Source organism: Trichosurus vulpecula, chromosome 9 (assembly GCF_011100635.1).
Source record: "Trichosurus vulpecula isolate mTriVul1 chromosome 9, mTriVul1.pri, whole genome shotgun sequence".
Lineage (NCBI taxonomy): Eukaryota > Metazoa > Chordata > Mammalia > Diprotodontia > Phalangeridae > Trichosurus > Trichosurus vulpecula.
The window spans coordinates 203,768,887-203,781,907 of record NC_050581.1 but is presented as its reverse complement, the minus strand read 5'-3'; positions in this window follow the sequence as shown (position 1 = coordinate 203,781,907).

Here is a 13,021-nt window from a genome sequence, read left to right as displayed (position 1 = left end):
ACTTGTCTTTGTGGGCTTTTTCCTCTGGAATGAGATGAGAATATAAACCATCTTGTGGTGACTGATCAGCTTACCTGGCATGCACAGGTGTACCCAACCAGGAAACAGAAAGCTGCCTAGCTTGATTAAGAGTTTTGAGAAGTGTTTCTCAGTGTATGGTGTCCCTGCTGGAATCCATTCCTACCAAGAGAGAGAACTTGAAAGTAAGTTCCTAGAACTGCTCCCAAGCATCCCTGAGGCTGAACATGTTAATCACCCGCTGTTAAACATGTCAGAAACCCTGAGATCTGAAACAAGGACAACCAACAATGCATCTCTCATCAGAGAAGGGAACCCCCGTAACCTCTACCAATCAGCTCTGACTTCAGGAGAAGAGGGCCAAGCATGTGATGCCTGCAGTCGTTGTCAAGACCTTAAATAAACACAGACGCTATTTTGCTGAGAAACCTCACTGTTCGATGGATGTAAAAGTTAGCAGTTGGTAGGAAATGCCTGATGACTGAAGAACTTCTCTGTTTACCCCAGAGAGTTGGGGGAGGGGTGGACCTTGCACAGACCCTGCTATGACCACCTATGGGCAGGAGGTCAGAAGTGATGGCCATTTGGCTCAGTGGACTTCAAGTAAAGTCTGCCCACTGATTGTGCAGTCTGTTGGAGCCAGTTTCAGAAAGCCACGTTTTCAATGAAGATGCTGAACAACCTGGCCTCAGACTGAGGTGAACTCCAGCTTAGAATCCTTCACAGTCTGGCTCAAAGTCTCAACATACTAGCTGCTGTTCCACCTCCTTCCTCTATGCCTTTGCCTAGGCTGTTTCCCCATGTTTGGAATACTCTCCTTCCCCACCTCTGCTTCTTAGAATGCCAATGAATCAGTCACTCAACAAATATCACTTGGTGTGTCAGGCACCGTGCTAGGCGCTAAGGATACAAGTACGATGAACAAAACTATGTCTGCCAACAAGGAGCTTATCTTGTGAAGGACTTCGAACTCTCAAGGCTCAGCTTGTCACATCCCCTCAGTAGACTGTAAGCTCTTGGAGGACAAGAATGGTTTCCTTTTTGTACTTGAATGTGGCACAGCGTCTGGCACATAGCAGGCTCTTGACAAATGCTCATGGATTGACTGATTGACCCAGTCCTGCCCCTTGTTGGTCAGGAGCTCTCCTAGAGTCTTATCTTCCATATTTCCCTCCTTGGCCCAGCCTCCCTCCAAGGTGGCATTTTGCTATAGAGACAGAAGGTCCAGGGCATCCCCCTGCTGGCCTCAGGTCAGCTGGGAGGCACCTAGTGTACTAAATCTGCCATAGATGGGAAGGGTCCATGTGTGGCTCTAACTGACCTGAGCTTTGGTAGAGGCAAAGAGGCAGAGAGATGGGAGAGCCTCTGGTCAAGCCCAGCCCCAAGAGCCTCCTGCGGTCAGCTAGTCCACCCATGCCTGCTGGAGGGGATGGGGCGGCGGTGCCTGGGAGAAAGGCTCCTGCTCCAGCCTTCACCACCCTCTTTCCTCCTCATCTGCAGCCCTTCCACGTTTCAGGAGTTTCTGTGGCTAAACAAATGTATCCCTTCGAGGCCAAGCTGCTGGCCAGACACCAGTGCCCTCACCCTCTCCCACATGGAGCTTTTGTTCTCTTGGCCCAACCTTTGAGAGTTGGGGTCACCTTGGGCCTGAGATGAAGCATGAGAGTGGGGCCCCACCCTCCCCAGCGCTCAGCATAGTGCTCTGCAAGAATCAATGAATGAATCTTAACAAGGACATTTTCTTCCTGGGACTTCATGAACTCCAGCCTGGAGATGTACAGTGACAATCTCAAGAATTTCAGATGCACAGAAGAGACTCTCTCCCACGGGTGGGAGGGGGCAGGGTATAGGTTAGGTCTGCAGCAGGGTGAGGAGGTGGGGGAGGAGTGCAGCCCTCCACGTTCCCACCCAGCCCTTGTGATTACCATGGTATAGATGTGGCCAGTTGGCACTCTGCCCCTCTCCATTGTTTCTTGCAGGGGAGTGAAGACCCTTAGGAACCAGAAGGATTCTGGGAGGATACTTTAGAGCTGACATAGAGACCCAGTGATCAGACTTCAGTGCCCACCACGGGAGGCTGGCCCTGGGCTTGCCTTGCTCACTTCATTCATTCAGTGACTCGCCTAGGGTAGTGGGATGGCTGAATGGACGCAGAAGCAAGAGAGGGAAATGGAGGCAGAGTAGGAGAGGATAGAAGAGTGTGTGGGGGGGTGGCAGCCAGGAGGCCGAGGCCAGAGCTTCCAGCCGGCCTCAGACACAAGTTGGGTGATCCTGGGCAAGGCACTTGGCTTCCCTATCTTCAAAATGGATGTAGCCAAAGGAGATCATTTTTATAAAGCGCTTAGCTGGTACCTGGCACATAGTTAACTGCTATAGAGATATTGGCTGTTTTCATTATCATGGAGAAGGGGCAGCAACACCGGAACCGCTTAGAGATGAGGCAGAGAGGAGCTTCCCCTGAACCAGAAGGAAAGGGGGTCCCAGGGCTGAAAGTCTTTCCAGGGGAGGATGGGGAGGGCAACCCACCCTGGTGGCCGGCAGTGGGAGTGGCACAGGCTGTCCTGGGGCCCTGGGCTCTGAGTGGTAACTGTTGCAGAACAGGTTTTCTCCACAGCTGCCGTCTGCCTGGTGCCTGTTGTTGGGAGGGTGGCTGAGGAGGAGGAGAAGGAGGAAGGGGGTAGCGTAGGGCCAGCTCCTTGGGTTCCCACGATCCCTGACACTGCCACACCACAGAGACCTCCCCTTTGTGGGAAGTACACCAGATCCTCTGTCCCCGCCTGAATCACAGGCCTGGGCTGAGGGTGGGGGCTTGGAGGAGATATGGGCTTGATGGGGGTTGGGGGCAGGGGGCTCAAATAGCCCAGAAACTAGGATCCCTTCCCCCTTCCTGGTCACACAGAGGCCTTTGTTAATATTTACCCGGAGCTGGGAGCTGGGAGGCCATGACTCAGAGATAAGTGGCGAGGGAAGCGAACAGAATGCCCGGGCCAGGAGCAAGTGGCTCAGGCGCCCCTGGTCCTTCTCGAAAGCCTCAGGGTCACAGGAGCCTTGCCCAGGGTGAGGGAACAGCTGGGGGCCCTGGCTGCTAAGCCTGAGCCCCAGCCTGGCCCCCTCTCCCAGAACTCTGCTCCTAGGGCCACTGGAGTTGGGGATGGAGGACGGCCCAGAGTTAGGCACCACAACGGCCTGGAGTCAGGAAGACCTGAGTTCAAATTTGACCTCGGACACAATAGCTGTGTGACTCTGGGCAACCCACCTCCCCTCTCTTAGCTTCATTTTCATCAACTGCAGAAAGGGGATAATAATGGCACTGACCTCCAGGGTCATGAGGATCAACTGAGATGTTTGTGGGGGCTTAGCACTTCCCGGCACACAATAGGTGTTTGACAAATGCTCATTTCCTTCCTGGGGTCCAACCTCACACCCAGGGAGCTCCAGGGTGCAGCAGTGGCTGTTGTCGGGATTCCCCTGGCGCTCTGCAGAAAGTGTGACCAGTGGAGTCCTGGCCTAGGTGCCCTGGGGACCTCAGTGGTATTGGTGTAAGCAGGGCTGAATCCTAGGGAATCCTGATGCTGGCTAAGTCTCCACAATCCCCAGGCACTGTTGGGTTCATCCTGGCAGCCAAAGGGAAGGATGGACCAGGACATCAAGTGGGAGGAGGGGAAGGAGGCAGGGCAGTGAGTGAGGGGGAGCACTGTCCTGACGGGGGGCAGTGAGTGCCTTTCTTCTGCCTGCTTGTGCCAGGCACTGTTGCCCATCCTCCTCGGGCCCCAGAACCCTGATGCTGGAAGCTGGGCCTCAGATACTGACTGGCTTAAGCTTCTTGTTTTACAGAGGAAGAAAAGCAGCCCTGAGAGGGAAAGGACTTTCTCAAGGTCACTTGGCCAGCTGGTAGCAGAGCTGGGAGCAAGGCCCTAGCTCCTTCCAGCCCTGGCACCACCTCATGCTTATTACAGCCAGGTGACCCAGACAGAAATGACCATGCTGGTGCTGGCAGAGCTTCCCACAATTCCCCATTTCTGCCTGAGGAGAACATGCACCTGCTTCTTCCGAGGAGTGTAAGCAGGCAGATGCCTGTGACTGACAGGCTTGTCCGAGATGCCCATCCGGCCCTGAGCCCCCATCTTCCTAGTCCTCTCTGTGGCTCAGATAGAGTCAACCACCAAAACCCAAGATGTCCTGGAACATGCTTGTGAGGACCCCAAAGACCTGAGTTCAAATCCCTTGCCTTACTCCTGACTGTGCTTTGTGACCTTGGCCTGTAAGATGAGAGGATTAGGCCAGTTGGATGCTAAAATCTCTGTTAGGGCTGTGGGAAAAGCCCATTCATTGCTTCTTCCTCCTCCCCACACCCCTCAGCTCTTAACAGCTCAGTCAGCTTCTCTATCAGGGTCAGGCCTAGACTGTTATGGCCCCCTCCTAACTGGGCTCTCAATCTTTGGCCTCCCACCTCTCCAGGCCAGTCACCCTAAAGCAAGGCTCAGACCAGGTCACGGCCCCTCGAAGGATCCCAGCATAGCCGTCCCCTCTCCCGTGTCCATCCTCCATACCAGCTGAGACACTTCCACTCCCCTCCTAGCCCAGGACTCATTGCACATCCTTAGGAAGGCCTCTAGTAGGGATCTGCCTCCTGGCCATGGGGCCTTCAGGCAGGGTCCTTCCCACTGCTGGGAGCCCCAGGCTCTTTATTTGTAAAACAAGGAAGTTGGCCTGGATGGGCTGCGTCCAGCTCTGAACCTGGCTCAGTGACCTTTCCTCAGATTGTGAGCCTCTCCTGGGAAAGCCCAGCCCCTTCCTCCCAGTGCTTCTAGAGCCCTGCTTTAGGGTGAGTGCCTGGAGGTATGAGGCAGGTGCTGTTATCACCCCGTGGCAGCCCAGAGTGAGCTGACATGGGGTCACACAGCTTGCTAGCAAGTGGATGAGGCCACATTTGAACATTCGCACTTGGAGTCTTTGGGACCCCAGGTCCAGCTCTCTATCTGCTGTGGGTGTGACCCCTCACTAGAGCCAGAGCCCATTTGATTCTTAATTTAGCTATAGAGGTGGGTGGGGCCTGGAGAGGTAGCCAATAGCAGGCCTGGGATTGAATGTACCCCAAATCTTCATCAAATCCAGCTCTTCTCTAGGTACAGTCACTTCTGTGTAGCTGGAGCCAAGGCCCAAGGCGCAGCCTGGGACGCTCCTCCAAATCAATGCCTCTTCCTAGTTGGGGATCAGTGCGCCGGCTCAGCCAGGGTGCAGGGGGGTGATGCCCTCAGGCTCCAGACTTCTTGCCTGTCCTGGGCTTCCCCATCCTGACCTGCCACTTCCAAACCACCTGATGCAGCTGACCCAGACTCAGCCTGTGAGCTGCCCATTCCTGTTTCAGGCTCTCTTTGGTGCCTGAGGTCACTGTGGTAGATGAGAGAGCTGATGTGGCCAGCCAGGCAGTCTAGTGGCCAGGTTAGGAGTCAGGTGGTACCTGGAGTTAAGGGATAGTCCCCGATGAGGATGAAGGTCAGTCTGGAGGTGAGGGTAGGACTCCAGGGTGGTCAGGTTAGGGCTCGATCTCGAGCGTAGGTTGGAGGAGGGCCTTGGCCTTCCTTGGTCAGTGGCCGCATGTGCCTGAAAAGAACTTTTTCACTGCTGCTCAAACTGTCAACCCCAGTTAACCTACTGGGAAACGGGGCAGCCACAGCCCTTCTCTATGGTCAGAGCCCCTAGTTTCATGCATGGATAGACCTGTCACAAAGAAGGGACGTGGGTTGGGCCCCCAGGGGGCACTGGCTCAGAAATCGTGCGTGGGTGTTCCCGTAAGCTCCTGGGTGTGCCGCCTGGGTGAGGGCACTGCGGATTGGTTACCCTGCAGCCCGGGCTGTGCCCAGGGCTCTACTGCCTGCAGGAACAGCTGAGCGGAGGAGGAGGAGGAAGAAGTGAGGAGTGAGGGGGGAAGGAGGGAGGGCGGGCCAAGAGGGCTGGCCACAGGCGGGAGGGGGGGAAGCACCGGAGGGGGCCAGACGCCCAGCCTAGCCCGTCCCAGTGCAGACCGCAGGCACTGCTGGCCCCAGTCAAGACAGGTGAGGCGCTCCAAGGTGGGTCCTAGGTGGGGATGGCGCCACAGGTAGGTGCCTCGGGGAGGGGGGTGAGGATCAGAGTTCTAGACCACCAACCCCCTTCCCTCCCCAGTTTGGCCCTGGTGGGCTGTGGTCAGGAATGCTGGTTCTCACGGGCCAAGGGTAGAAGGCTGGGGCTCTTGGGGGGCGGGGATGGGTACGGACCGCCATGAGGCCTGGAGGGGGCTGCTGCTTCAGGGGTTGCCCCAGACTGCCTGGGATCTGCCCGACTGCCCCCCACCTCCTGCTCCGTCCTCTTTGGGCTCGTCTCTTGCCTGTGGCCGTGGCCCCCTGCTCCCTGGAGGGAGAAAGAGAGGTGTGTGAAACATTAACTGGGCAAGAGGCAGGTAGAGGCCGGCACCGGCTGTCCCGGTAGAAAGGCATGAGGCGTGTGCCCGAGGGGAGTAGTAGAGCAGAGAAGTAGACCGGACCCGGGTGACCCTGGTGGAGGAGCAGGAAAGGCACGAGGGCGGGGTGGGGGGATCCGAAGCAACCTTTGCATCCCTCTCGCCTGCGTATCCCGAGAGTAGAGAGTAGGGGCATTCTTCCCCTGTCCAGCCCCCCCGCTCCTCCAGCAGGTGGCTGGGCCTCTCTCTCCTCCCCAGCTAGTGAACGTTCCCCGAGGGAGTCCGCGGGGAGAGAAGGACTAGAGTTCGAGGTTAAGGTCCGTCGGGGGTGGGGGTGGGAGTGGAGGGGGAACTGGGGTAGAGGCAGTCCACTGAGCCTCCCGACCACGCTCCGGGCAGTCGAGACAGCAAGTTTGTGGGGGGGTTTGAAGCCCCTCTCCTCCTGACTCCGTCTCCTCCCTTGCCACACCTCAGGGTCTTTAAGGGTGCAGAGGAGGGGGAGGGGGACTGGAGGCAGGAGAGGGAGGAGGAGGAAATCACCGGCCTTCTCCTCAAAGTCTTAGAAAACTTCCTGGGGCGTGGGGGGGAGGGGGGAGACGGCACACGCAAAGGAGGAGGAAGGGGGACTCTTGACCAGAGGGGAGTAGGGATGGAAGTGAAGAGGCTGTCGGGGGTGGGGTGAGGGACGATGCACCAGGCAGAGGTTTGGGCTAGGGGAGGAAAAGCTGGTTCCTCCTTTCCTTCATGGGAAATGGATGGAAAGGGGCGTGGCCCAGACCGCCGCCCTCCCCGAAGCCCACCTGAGCTCTGGGTAACTCCCACTGCGCTTCCCGGAGTCCGGCAACATCCCCGCCAGGCCTCCTGGCCTCGGCCTCTCCCCACCGTCCCAAGAGAGCACCGGCGCACCTCGCCCCGGCCTGGGTGGGCTGTCCTTTCCTGACTCTGGCCAGCCTGCGCTGGGATTCACAAGAGAGAGCTTCCCCAGCCTAGAGGCTAAGCAGCCAGGCACGGGAGGGGGAGCTGGACTGGGAGGGGGGCTTATGAGATAGAGAATAGGGGTCGGAGGGAGCTGCCAGGCAAGGAAGTAGAATGGGTGTGAGATGTAGGGGGAAGAGGGTGGATTGACAAGCAGTCAGGCAGACAGTTCATGTCTGCTGCTCTGCCAAACCTGACTCTGTCAGGGGACACTAAGGGACTGCTAGAAGGTAGTTGTCTGTAGGGCCTGGTGGCATTGCTTTGCCAAGCCTGCCCCTCTTGGTAGATCTTGGTTACCATTTGCCAGGCTTGGTGGCATTGGTTTGTGAGCCCGTCTGTCTTCTACTACTTGGTTGTTGTTTGCAAAGCTTGATGGCGCTGGTTTGCAGAGCCCATTCCCCTCAGCAGATCTTGGTTACTGTTTGCTGAGCCTGGTGGCACTAGTTTGCAGAGCCCATCCCCCTCAGTAGATCTTGGTTACTGTTTGCTGAGCCTGGTGGCACTGGTTTGCAGAGCCCATTCCCCTCAGTAGATCTTGGTTGCTGTCTTCCAAGCTTGGTGGCATTAGTTTACTAAGCCCATCCCTCTCAGTAGATCTCGGTTGAGCTAGGCCTATAACAGGATGTGCCCCTGTGTGCAGATTGTCATTTTGAGCGATCGCTTTGCAGCTTTAAGGGGGTCTAACAGCTTCTGCCCCAATGAGCCTTCCCTGTGCCCTCCCACCAATCCATTGCTGCCTCTGACCCAAGCTATGCCTGCTGCCCCAGGGAATCCCCAGCTCTGTCTTTCTTTAATGTTTCTCCTCATTCCAGGGCACACACTCCCCCTTAGCTTCTCTGTAGGACAGTGGGAATCCTGCCTCTGAGAACAGAGGGGAGGGGCTTAGGTTGGGTAGGGGCACGCAGAGAGAAGGCATAGGGATGTGATGGGGCAGTGATGGGGCCAGGTACCACCATGGCCTAGGGAATAACTATTGGTCCTGAGAGGATACTGGGCAAAGAACCAATGAGAAGACCTGACCTGATCTTCCCTTGGTTTGCTTTGCCAAGGCTGAGTCAGCCTGGCCTAGGACAGGGCAGGTATCCCTCTCCCCGATAAGAAGCCATTTGGGAACAGAGCCAGGTCACTCATTACAAGATTCTCCTCAAGGCTCTCCAAGGGCCCTGGAGAAGCTGAACTTCCTAAACCCTGGCCTGAGCCCATTCCCCCAACACTTCTCCTCAAGGAGAGATAGAAGCGGTCCCAGAGAGGGGAGCTAACCTAGGCCATGAAGACCCCTGGTGTGAAAGCAGAGATATGGTCCCTTTTCATAGGCTGGGAGCAGGGAGGTGAAGCTCCCCAGGGGAAGGAAACCAAGTGGCCTAGTGGGCATGAAAAGAGCCTTCCCTCATGAAAGTTAGAGAGGCCCTGGCATCCAGTGCCGACCCTGTCACCTGTGTGGCCTGAGGCGAGTCCTCAGATAAGGCCCAGGTAGGGGATGGTCACTAAGATCCCTCTGGGCCCCATCGCCCGCCACCGTTTTTGCCCTTTGTGACTTCAGTCAGACCCAGATTCCACAAACATTAGCTGAGTCGTCAGCTCTGGGCCACAGGGCCCTGGGGGAGGTCCAAAGATTAGGTTAGACAGAGTCCCAGCCCTCATGAAGGGAACAGCACCAGAGTAGCAGATTGTGACCATGATGCTCAGGGAGAGCATCAGAGCAGGAGCAAAGGGTCATGTTGGGGAAGGGGCGGGAAGAGGGTGCCATCAGCAGGGGAATCCAGGAAGGCATTCCACATGGATGGGGGTGGGGTGGGGATTCATCAAGTGCTGGGGGGAGGGACCTGTAGGAACTGTGGCATTGATGCAGGGGAAAGGTGGGGGTCAAGGGGAGGGTGGCTGGGAGCCTCGCTTGGGAGAACAAGGAGGGGAGGTGTGAGAATTGAGCCTGGAGATATAGACTGTTACCAGATCGTGCAGGGCAGGAAAGGTCAGGCCGAGGAGTGTGGGATGCCGCTCGGGAGGAGATGGCAGGGGAGATCTAGGGCATCTAGGGAGCCAGTCATTGGGGCTGTGCCGATGCACGGGGGAGGGGGAGAAAGGCCAAGGCCATCCAGCAAGGTGGGGAGGAGGGCCTGTTCCGGAACACCAGTGCCTCTGCCCCAAGCTTCCTCCAATATCTTCTGAAGCTGCCCTCTGCCCTCATGGCCACCTAACCTAATGCTCCCTTCTGCCCCACCTGGATTTCCTGGGCATTTCTTGCTCTGTTTTTAAAGATTCCAAACATAGCAGACATCAAGAAAAAAGAAAATTTCCATATGTAATGTAGACCAGAGGAAGAGGATGGCATGTGGAATCAGGAATTTCTCCTAAGTACAAGCATCTAAATACATAATAAATTTGACATGTAACTTCCAAGCTGTCCTGCTTATTTGTCTTTCCCTCTGTTCTCCTCTGTGGATTTAAAAAAAATTCTTCAATAATCCTCTTTTTTGGCAACTGATTACTACCCCCTTACCCGTGATTAAAAAACAAAAATCCAGCAAAACAAATTCCCCAATTGGCTGCTGAGAACAGAAGCCTCCTCCTGCACCTTGAGTCCACTGCTCCATCCGTGGAGGTGGGGGGGGGCAGCGGCACATATTTCACTGTCCCCTGGGCTTAGGGTCGGTCCCTGAGCAGAATTCTCAAGTCTTTACAACACGGCTGTTACTGAAGCCCTCGTTCTCTTGGTTCTGCTCACTGGACTCTGCATCAGTTCATCCAAGTCTTCCCAGGTTTCTTTGAAATCTTCCCCTTCATTATTTCTTATGGAACAGTAACATTCACAGTCATAGTTGGTTCAACCATTCCCCAAGGGATAACGACTCACACTGAGTTTTCAGTTCTTTGCTGTAACAAAGATAGCCTGCCACAAGTCTCTGCCTACTCTGATTCATCCTCCACTCGCCGCCAGTGACCTTCCTAAAACTCACGTCTGACCGTGTCGCTGCCAGTCTCCTCCAGGAACAGATACAAAATCCTATCCTTGGCATTCAGAGCCCTTCAGAACCTAGCCCCTTCTACCTATCCAGTCTTTCTGTCCATCACGTACTCTTCCATCCAGTGCCCTGGCCTCCTGGCTGGTCCATGAACTGTCTCTCAGTTCTGGGCATTTTCTCTGGCTTTTCCCTATGCCTGCAACACTCTGCCTCCACTCCTTACCTAAGTCCCAATTAAAATCCCATGTTCTGCAGAAACCCTTCCCCAATCCTCTTGATTCCAGTGTCTTCTTGCTGTTAATTACCTCCAATATGTCCTGTATATAGTTTGTATATACATAGGCATTTGCCTATTGTCTCCTCTTAATGGGAGGAGCTCCTTGAGGGCAGGGACTGTTTTTCACCTTTCTGTGTTCTTAGCACATAGTACTGGCACATAGTAGGTGCTTAATGTTCGTTGACTGACAGAGAGACTATACATAATTTTTTTGTCTTTTTCTTCTCTCTCTCTTTTTTTTGGGGGGGGGGAGGCAAGGCAATTGGGGTTAGGTGACTTGCCCAAGGTCACACAGCTAGTAAGTGTCAAGTGTCTGAGGCCCAATTTGAACTCAGGTCCTCCTGACTCCAGGGCCGGTGCTTTCTTTGATCTCTTTCAGGTTTATATCTAGGATTGACATCTCTAGGTCAAAGGCTAGGCAGAGTTCAATGACTTTTGGGGCATGCTTTCCAAATGCTTTTTGGAATGTTTGGGCCAATTCGTCGGTCCACCAACAGTGCGTCAATGTGTCTGTTTGCCCCCAGCCCCTCCACGTGCTGTCATTTTCAGTTTTCGTCATCTTTGGCAATCTCATGAGTGAGAGGTAGAATCTTGGGGTTACTTTACTTTTCATTTTTCTAATTTTTAGTGGTTTTGAGCATTTTTTCATTTGGTTATTGAGAGCCTGGCTTTCTTCCTTTGAGAACCGCCTCTTCACATCTTGTGACCATTGACCTATTGAGGAATGACTCTTATTCTGATATATCTGAATCAGTTCCTTACATGTCTGGGTTATTAAAGGCCGCCCCTTCCATTGGTCACTTCCAGAATGACGACTCCGTGAGGACCCAGCACGGCTTTCTTGGCCTCAGGTCTTCTTATGATTTCTTCTGTCCAGGAACTCGGAGGCAGAGCTTCCTTATCCTGAAATTTCAGGTCTCAGAGGATTGCCCTGGGGCTCTGGGGCAGGTCTGTGAATCAGAAGCAACCTCAGGCCAAGGTCTTCCTGGCTCCAAGGTCAACCCTCTACCCATGAGGCCCCAGCCAAGGCCCTGCTGCCTCTGACTCTCCCCTGTTCTGCACATAGTAGGTGCTTTCCAAGCATTTGTTACTCTGAGTCTGTTACATTTGACTGCTCAGCTGTATTTGTCACATTTGACACTCTGGGAGGCGATGCTGGCTTATTGCCTTCTCTGTCAGCCCATCCCTCCCTGTCTGCTGGCTCCTTCCCTCCACCTGCAAACATGCTCGGGGCTTCCCCTGGCCTCAGAAACCCTCCCTTGGCCCACCCATCCCCACTAGCCGACACCCCCTATCCCTCCTCCCTCTTGTGGCCAAACTCCCTGAGAAGGTCGTCTGCACAGCCACCTCCACTGGCTTTTATCATTTCTGACTGAAACTCCTCTCTCCAAAGTTGCCGATCATCTCTTAATGGCCAGATCTCATGGCGTTTTCTCGTCCTTTGGCCTCTGGGGCCGTCTGGCTCCCTCTTCTCCTTGACCCTCTCTCCTCTCTAGGCTTTCCTGACCCTGCTTTCTCCCACTCCCTCACTCCTTCCCAGCCTCCTTTGCTGGCTCTTGTTCTAGGACATGCCTGCTGCCCGTGGGTGCCCCCCCGGGCTCTGTCCCAGGCTCTCCTCTCTTCTACCTCTATCCCTTGGTGATCCCAGCAGCTCCCACAGCTACACTGCCCATCTTCTTGCTGTTGATCCTCAGACTGGCCCAGCCTGCCCTGACCTCTCTGGCCATGTCCAGGCTCACATCTCCAGCTGCATTCAGACTCCCACTGGATGTGGTGTAGACATGTCCAAAACTGACCTCATGGTCTTTCCCCCTCAACTCTCCCTGGCCCCTCCCTTCCCCAGTAGTGTAGAGGTGCCCCCCCCCCCGCCCTGTCTAATCTTGTGGTCAGGGCTTCATTTTCCCCTTTGTCCATTTCTGTGCCCAAATCTCCTCCCCTCAGATTCTGGGTCCTGTGGCAGGGGAGGGAGGCTCTTGGTAGGGATGCCCATCTCTCCCCCTACCTGTGTTCCCCTCAGAAGTACACAGACCCCAATGCCATTGGATTCCATGCTCCACTCCGGCCCCCAGACTCAGTCTTATCTTCCTTTCTTCCTGGAGGCCTCCAAGATCCTCTCAGAATCTGACCCCCAGCTCCAGGGCCTGGGGTGGGCAGAGGCTACAGGGATGATCATGGCCCTGACTCCCTCCCTCCTGGCGGGGCCCTCCCTCGCCTCACTGCCAAGTTCAGAGGCCCCGTCCCATCCCTTCCCCCAGGTGAGCACCCCTCTTTCTGTCCAGGTCCCAGACAGAGCCGGCGTTTTCCAAAGGGAACTTTGCCTGGGAAGCTAAGAGAAAGCAATGGGGCTAAGTC